At 40.8% G+C, this 7,665-nt stretch overlaps 1 non-coding gene across 1 annotated transcript; it reads left to right on the forward strand.

Moving 5' to 3' along the window:
- Nucleotides 1–6,986: 6,986 nt before the first annotated feature.
- On the forward strand, nucleotides 6,987–7,093 carry LOC145065098 (small nucleolar RNA R71). Its single transcript, XR_013688249.1, has one exon. It is a non-coding gene; the product is annotated as a small nucleolar RNA R71 (small nucleolar RNA).
- The last annotated feature ends 572 nt before the right edge of the window (nucleotides 7,094–7,665 follow it).

Here is a 7,665-nt window from a genome sequence, read left to right on the forward strand (position 1 = left end):
GCATTTTTGTTAATAAATTGATAATATGTTTAAGAATAATGATACTTATGAGTTTAAATTGTTATTTTCAATCAATACAAAGGATTTTCGAAGAGAGGGACCAAAGGTGACAAAATGGGGAACATTGAAGGTTTGAAAGACAAGGAAATAATAAATTCACGATACGCGCTCAATTCACGACGTGGCGGTGAATCCGACGACGTGGCACGGGTGTTCCAAAAGATAAACATCGCGACGCGGAGGATTTCCTTGAAGGATACGGATTACTTGAAGCCCACGACGTGGCGCGGGTTTTTGAGGATTATATAAGTCCTCCTGATTATTACGAGAAGAGAAGCTTTTTGGCAGAAGAAAAAGAATTCCAGGAGACGATTCAGAGCAAAAGGAAGGTTCTGGAAGAGGGTTTTCAACACCAAAAGAGGTAAAGGTTTATAATTTAGTTAAATAAGAACATGTCTTTTATTAGTTTTAGCTGTGTTAGTTTAATTACTATGATGAGCAGCTGAATCTAGCTACTCTTGTTTAGCTAGATGAAGCTTTAAACTTATGAATAGTTATATGCTTATGGATTGAGCTTAGTTGGTAAAAATTTGCTTGTGTTCGATTTGAATGACCTAGCATGTTATTATTTGTTTATCTAATTGCTTAATTGCATGTTCTGTGTAGCTTAGTGACCATTAAACTGCATGAACCTTTTACCTAATAATTTAGTGAACATTGAATTGTTAGAGCTAGGATTGACCAATCTTAGTTAGAAATTAGAATAAATAAAGTTTAGCTGTGCTAGAGAAGGTGAATTGTGATCATAATTGCGTTTATACAACAAATCTTACATAGCATATTTACATTCATAATTAGTTATGTGTTTAATTATGTGTGAACATACATGGTTTGACATGAATTAGTTAATTATTGGTAAGATAGAACTAAATTACTAATACAACTAAAAACCAACTTAATAATCCGTAAACATTAGCTAGCCATAAGGGAGAAGTCGATTCAACCTAAACAAGAGTGTGTTTTTATTATTGAATTTGATTTAAGTTCATCTGATCTTGTAAAACCAGATAAAATCCCTTATTAAACTTGTTAATAAATTAGGTCAATTTAATAAGTAAGTAAATTAATTAGAACACCATTCCCTGTGATCGATACCCGACTTACCCAAGCTATATTGTAATCTGACTAGGTACATTGCCTATAAGTGCATAGATAGTTAAGTTTGTTAGCTTATAAATATTAAAATTAGTGGGTACTTTTGTGCACATGAAGTTTTTGCAAAATACCCCACACTTAGGCTTTGCTTGCCCTCAAGCAAATTTAAACTTAATTCTTAATTATAACACCACACAGAACAATCCGACTCTAGTTCAGCCATTATGTCAAAACCTCAACGCATGCATTTGTGTGTAAAATTTTCCTAAAGTACCCCCCCATAATTTAAATACTCATAATCTTCATAAACACTCGTCCACTTTTTCCGAACAATGCTCATTTTATGCAACCCTCCGAATCCATCCGCAGAAAACCTCCCAACCTCAAGGTATTTTTAGTTTAGCAACCTAAGCATGCATAAACTAGAATTACAATTATCGATACCACTATGGGGCTCTATTTGAATTCTTCATTTCTTTGACATTTGATCTTTGATTTCTTTGAATTCACCACCTTTGTTGATTTGATTTCTGGTATCTTCAACTTTTTGGATTTCTTGGAATTTTGATCTTCTGATCTTAACTTTATTTGCTCCAAAATTCTTCACACTTTTTTTTGTAATTCTTTTTTTTTATATTACATGTACCTCACTTTTTTTTCAGTCAAAACCTACATGCTTAAGCAGAGGCGCTCAACCTCAACCTTTATTGGTTAATGATAATAATTTTCCTGGATACATTTCAGGTTTAGGCTGCTAAACATATTGCATCCCTCAAACCAAGCGGGGTTGTGTTTTTGTTCCATGATTTCACTAAAATAAGGGAGGCCACAAATGCACTATAACGTGTATTGGCTCAACTAAACATTTGAACTTTCATCGGATCATCCCGCATAATACTAGCAATTATAGCTCAAATTATTATTACTAGATTCAATTATTAAAAATTTGAATTTTCAAAATTTTCTAGCAATTTACTTTTTCTACCCCTACCCCACACTTATTTCATACAATGCCCTCATTGTATGCATAAAAATAAATCAAAATTAAAGAAAAGGGAGAAAAAGGAACAGACTCCCCTGGGATAGCGGCGTGAGCATCTCCAAAAGTGTGGAAAATGTGCAATTGGACTTCCAAAATAAAAACTTGGTGTAGAACTGGTTGACCACGAACATGACTCGAAACTTCAATTCGTCAAAATGGGTATTTGTAAAGAAAAATGTGGCCAATGATAAAGTGGGTCACGTCGTGGCAGGTTACTAGCCACGTCGTGATATGGATTAAAACCACGAACACCAAAATGCTGAATTTCTTTAAACGGCAAGAGCGCCACGACGTGGCATAAGGAGTCCACGTCGTGGAAATTGGAATCAGCAGAAAATGACTTGTTTGCTTTATTTACTCTAGCAGCTTTGACCAATGGCTAACTGGTTTCCGACGCTTCTATGTAAATATATTTCCCAACTATAACCTCTCTCCTAAAATACCCCACACTTATCTTGAATTGTGGGTTCCGACTCACGACTCTAAGCTTCCTTGACTAGACAAACACGACTCGATAGTTACCCTTTATGCTCCTTAGAATTCCAACGCTAATCTGAAAAATTAGAACAACCCAAAAGAAACAAAAAGTAACATCATAGTTTAATAATGTTTTACACACCAAAGTTGACATAAAAAAAACTACTCAAAAACAAAACAAAAGAAATAAAATCAATCATCGTCTTGATCTTGAGCTCCACTTGGCCCTGCCCCGTCATTCTGCGGACACCATAGCTCCTCCCATATCGGAAAATAGGGATACTATGGTGGCATAGAAGGTGTTCGGGTCACACCCAAATGCGAATAAATACCCTCAGTAAGCTGGGTATGGTAAATAGCATGCCCCCGTAGATTATCCAAATATGTTCCCACCCAACTCTGAAAAAGGGTCGGTGGGCACTCCCTGCACATACTGCGAAGCAGCACGCTCTCGCTCGACTTCACCTCTAGCCCGCACATTCCGACGCCTCGGTCTGGCTGGTGGTTGCTGTCCCAGCTGCACCTCCTCCTGCTCGTCATTAATCGGCGGTATAACAAAACGACCCCCGATATTCACCACCGCTCGCTTCACACCCAAGACTTGAATGGTCAAGTCTGTGTCCGGGAATCGAGTAAGATTCCTCACAAAGTGATGGGTCAAAATATGATATGACCTAGCCAGGCGAGTAACCAAATGCCCCCCAGTAATCGGGCTCCCAGGCCTAGAATTGGCCGCTTTCTTCCCCATAAACCTCGCCAACATATAAGGCAAATCACAGCAAACCCCCGGGGTAATAAGAGTCCATAAATAAAATAGATTCTGGATGGGGACCTTATCACCATGATGCTTGTGATTGATTGAAAACGTGATAAGGTGGTGCAAAAATCGGAAAACAGGATTCCGAATTTGTGACTCACTCGAGTCACGAGTGTTGTACTCATGGTTAGAAATGCCCCGCCAAAACTGCACATCCAAAGTACCCAGAGCAAAATCCCGCACACATCCAAGCAAGAAAGGGATAAAAAACAGAGATTGCGTCTCCACTTCCGTATAGAGCCCCATAAGCCAAGCAAATTCCCGAAGACTACACTCACAATATACACCCCCCAAACGAAACACAAGTGCCCGGTTGTAGGTGACATCAAGGGTACGTTCCTCGAAGCACACGGTAGAGAAAAACTCTACCGACAATTCCCGGTACACGGGTTCTTGAATGGAGAATAAATTCCTCCACCCGTGACAAGTGAACGAAAATTGATCTCCAACATAAGTCTTTAACCAATAACGTTCCAACTCCGCTACCATTCCCACTCTACCAAGCCATCCCCAATCAATAATTGGGGCTATTGCAAACTCCCTATTGTATAACCATCCAAGCCGAGTCTCGTAGGTTGTTAGCAACGGTCGGGGAATGTTTTGAGGAAACTGGTATAAGGGATGTATGCTTGCTACATCTATCGGGTTTTCCTCCTGCGGAACAGCTCGTCGTGGTCCCATTTCTGCAAACAAAAGCAAACCAAAATAGCAAACAACCAACACATTAAACAATTTAAACTTGTTCACAGAAGTCACGACGTGGCCAGGCTGCGCCACATCGTGGGTCGTGTCGGTCACAGATTCAAGATCGGACTATATGCATGTAGTATCTACTAAAATCAATGGTCGGGGTTTGTTCCTATGACCATTAAAGGGATATTTAATCTAAAATCAACCACTAGATTCAACCAATTTCGTGAATCATACAAACCCTAACCATGAAAACTTGAAATTGGAAGAATTACTACAAAATAATGAGTAAAACACGTACCAAATAGATTAATTGGCAAGATCTTGCAAGGAAATTGGAAGTAGAATAAGAAATTGGTTGTGGGGTTATAATGCTTCCGTTCGTGCGGCAGCCTCCAAGTGGGGAATGAGAATTATCGGTCAAAGGGTTTTAAGGAAATGGTCCCCCCTGATTTTTAAAGGCCACGACGTGGCTGGCTATGCCCACGTCGTGGACTTTAAATCTGTTTTAGAATCGCGTATTCCATTTCGACCCACGACGTGGCTTGGCTATGCCCACATCGTGGAAACTGCCAGATGCAAAATTTTAATGAGGTTTATCATATTAACTAATTTCTTTGCATATCATTCATTATTTAAAGTTCCCTACAGCTAATTCTCTAATTACCAGTTTTTTAGATGATGAATTGATGTTTTTCCTAATTAAAAATAAAAGAAAGAAAAGAAAATTTTAAAAAGAAAATGCAAACCAAACTCGGGTTGCCTCTCGAGAAGCGCTTCTTTTTCTTGGAGTCTTGAGCCGGACTCCGTGCCTTCTATGTTGAATCTTCGGAAGAGTCTACCACCAGGATCTTTTGTTCCTTGAACCGCCGTTTATAAGCTTGAACTCTCCTTTTATACACCTTCTTTGAATTTTCCTTTTTAGCTTTTCCATCTTCTTCAAGCTTGCGTTTTGTGCCCTTCGTTTGTTCCTTGCACTCCATAGCATTCTCCTCTTCTTTCACCACTGGCCTTGTTACTCTTGAAGTAACTTCCTCTTCATCACTTGTCATTTCCTCGTCCTCTTCGCTCACCCAAGAAGGCGGGCTCTTGTAAGCTATGACTTCAAGCAAATACGGAACAGATGCCCTTGGTTTTGTCCTCTTGACTTGATGAACTGCCTTTATCTCTTCTTCCATAAGCTTTTCCAGATCTTCTAGTTCATTCTCCTCATTAATTGTGAACACCTCTTCTTTATCTTCTTGAAAGTCATCTCTTATCCCAAAGACTTCTCTTTCATCTCCAACCCTCAAAGTGAGCTTGGACTTGCGGATATCAACAAGGGCACCAGCAGTGTTAAGCAATGGCCGACCAAGGATTATCGGAACATCCGGATCTTCTTTCATGTCCAAGACTACAAAGTCTATTGGGAAAACAAATTTTCCAATTTTCACCAAAATATCCTCCACTATACCTCGGGGTTGTGTCACCGAACGGTTCGCCATGTGAATCTTCATTTTTGTAGCCTTCATCTTCTGAATCTCCAACTTTTGATAAAATGAAAAAGGCATTAGATTAATGCTAGCCCCAGAATCGGATAAAGCATTAACCTTCATTTTATTTCCAAACTCACATGGAAGAGTGAGGCGTCCAGGATCCCCCATCTTTTCTAGTGTTTCTCCCAACACAGCTTTTGAAGTTTGTTCACTTAGAATCACTATAGACTGCTTCTTTAATTGCCTTCGCGTATCTATCAAGTCTTGCAGTAATTTCTGGTTCTCGGGAGCTTTGGATAAGGACTCAACAAAGGGAGTATTAATTGGGATCCCCTTCACATGCTTTACGAACTCCAAATGCTCCTTCTCCAATTGACTGAGGGTAGCTCGGGTGGGAAATGGCAGAGGTGGATGATAAGTTGGATTGGGCTCAAAGGATTTTTGATCAGACTTGCGCCACGTCATGGCCAGAGGAGTGCCACGTCGTGGCGAGCCTGGTTCAGCACTTTCTCCATTTTCGATCCTTGATTTCTTAGGCTGCTGCGGTTCTTCTTCCAATGCCTCCAGGAACTCAGATATTGCATCTTCTTCAATATCGATGGCCATTACGTGAGATTGGGCCTTTACTTCGAGATTCTTCGGGGACAATTTTTCATGAACTAAAGTGGCTAGTTGACCAAATTGTACTTCAAGGTTATGGATGGAGGCTTGCTGATTCTTTATCAATGTTTGTTGTTCCATGATAGCGGAATCCGTGGCATCATGTCTCTTTTCCGAAGCCTCCATAAACTTCATCAAAATGGTCTCTAGGTTGGGTTTCTTCTCGGCTGGTGGCTGCTCCTTTTGATAAAGGCCTTGACCTGTCTGCCTATACTTCTCTTCTTTTTGCTTCTTATACTCTTCATATGGCAGCAACTCCTTCTTCGGTTTCCTCCAGTCCTCATGAAACTTATCCCCACTAGAGTAGCACACTTGAGCTTTTCTGTTCCCAAACTCATCCACGTTGCAGTCCTTGGTCAAGTGTGGACCACTGCATCGCTCGCACCCCACTCTTATGGCATGTATCGACTGGTCCATTTGTGTTATCTTGCATTCCATGTTATTCAGCATGGCCATGACAGCTGCAATTTCTTCAATTTGGGCCCCTCCACCGCCTTTGCTTCCATCTTGCCTCGGGTTATGGTATTTGCAGGAGTATTTCGCGAATTCTTCAATTAGCTCCTTGACCTCCCTTGGATTTTTCTTTGTCAACGGTCCTTGAGAATCAAGGAGTTGTCTTGTCATCACATTGACCCCATCATAAAAGATTGACATCTCTTGCTGCACATTTAGGTCATGTTGCGGGCAATTTCTGAGTAAGCCCTTGTACCGCTCCCATGCTTCGTATAATGACTCCCCCGGCTGTTGCTCAAAGTTGGCTATTGCCTTCTTGAGTTTGGCTATCTTGGATGGCGGGCAAAACTGGTCCAGGAATTTCTCACGCATTTGAGCCCAAGTGGTGATTGTACCCGGTGGGAGTGCTTTTAACCACTCCTTAGCAGCTCCTTTGAAAGTGATGGGAAGCATCCTAAGCAAGACTGTGTTTCTGTTGACATTTGGGATATTGAAGTAATCTGCAATGTCGTTGACTTCATCTAGATGCTTAAAAGCATCCTCATGATCTTTCCCGAAAAATGGGATGTCCTTCAGTGAGGTCAATATGCGTCCCTTCAGCTCAAATGTGGCAGTGGCAGGTATTGCGGGTTGGACTAAACCGGGACCCATATCTTCTCGGATCCGCTTCTTGTATGCTCCCATGGACATTTCTTCAATTGCTGCCATCTCGTTCCTTGGCTCGTTCTCGGGTTCACTTGTGTGTTCTTCAAATTCTGGCTCGGTATCACTTTCGGACTCGGTCTGGACGGGTGTATGATCCAAATGCTCAAGATTGCTCTTGTGCTTCGCTGATGAACTTGACTCTCCTGTATTCTTTCCTGACTTCCTAGAAAAGGCTGACTTCATTTCTTGCA

This window comes from Lactuca serriola, chromosome 7 (genome assembly GCF_051521515.1).
Source record: "Lactuca serriola cultivar US96UC23 chromosome 7, Lser_US96UC23_V15, whole genome shotgun sequence".
In the NCBI taxonomy this organism is placed as follows: domain Eukaryota; kingdom Viridiplantae; phylum Streptophyta; class Magnoliopsida; order Asterales; family Asteraceae; genus Lactuca; species Lactuca serriola.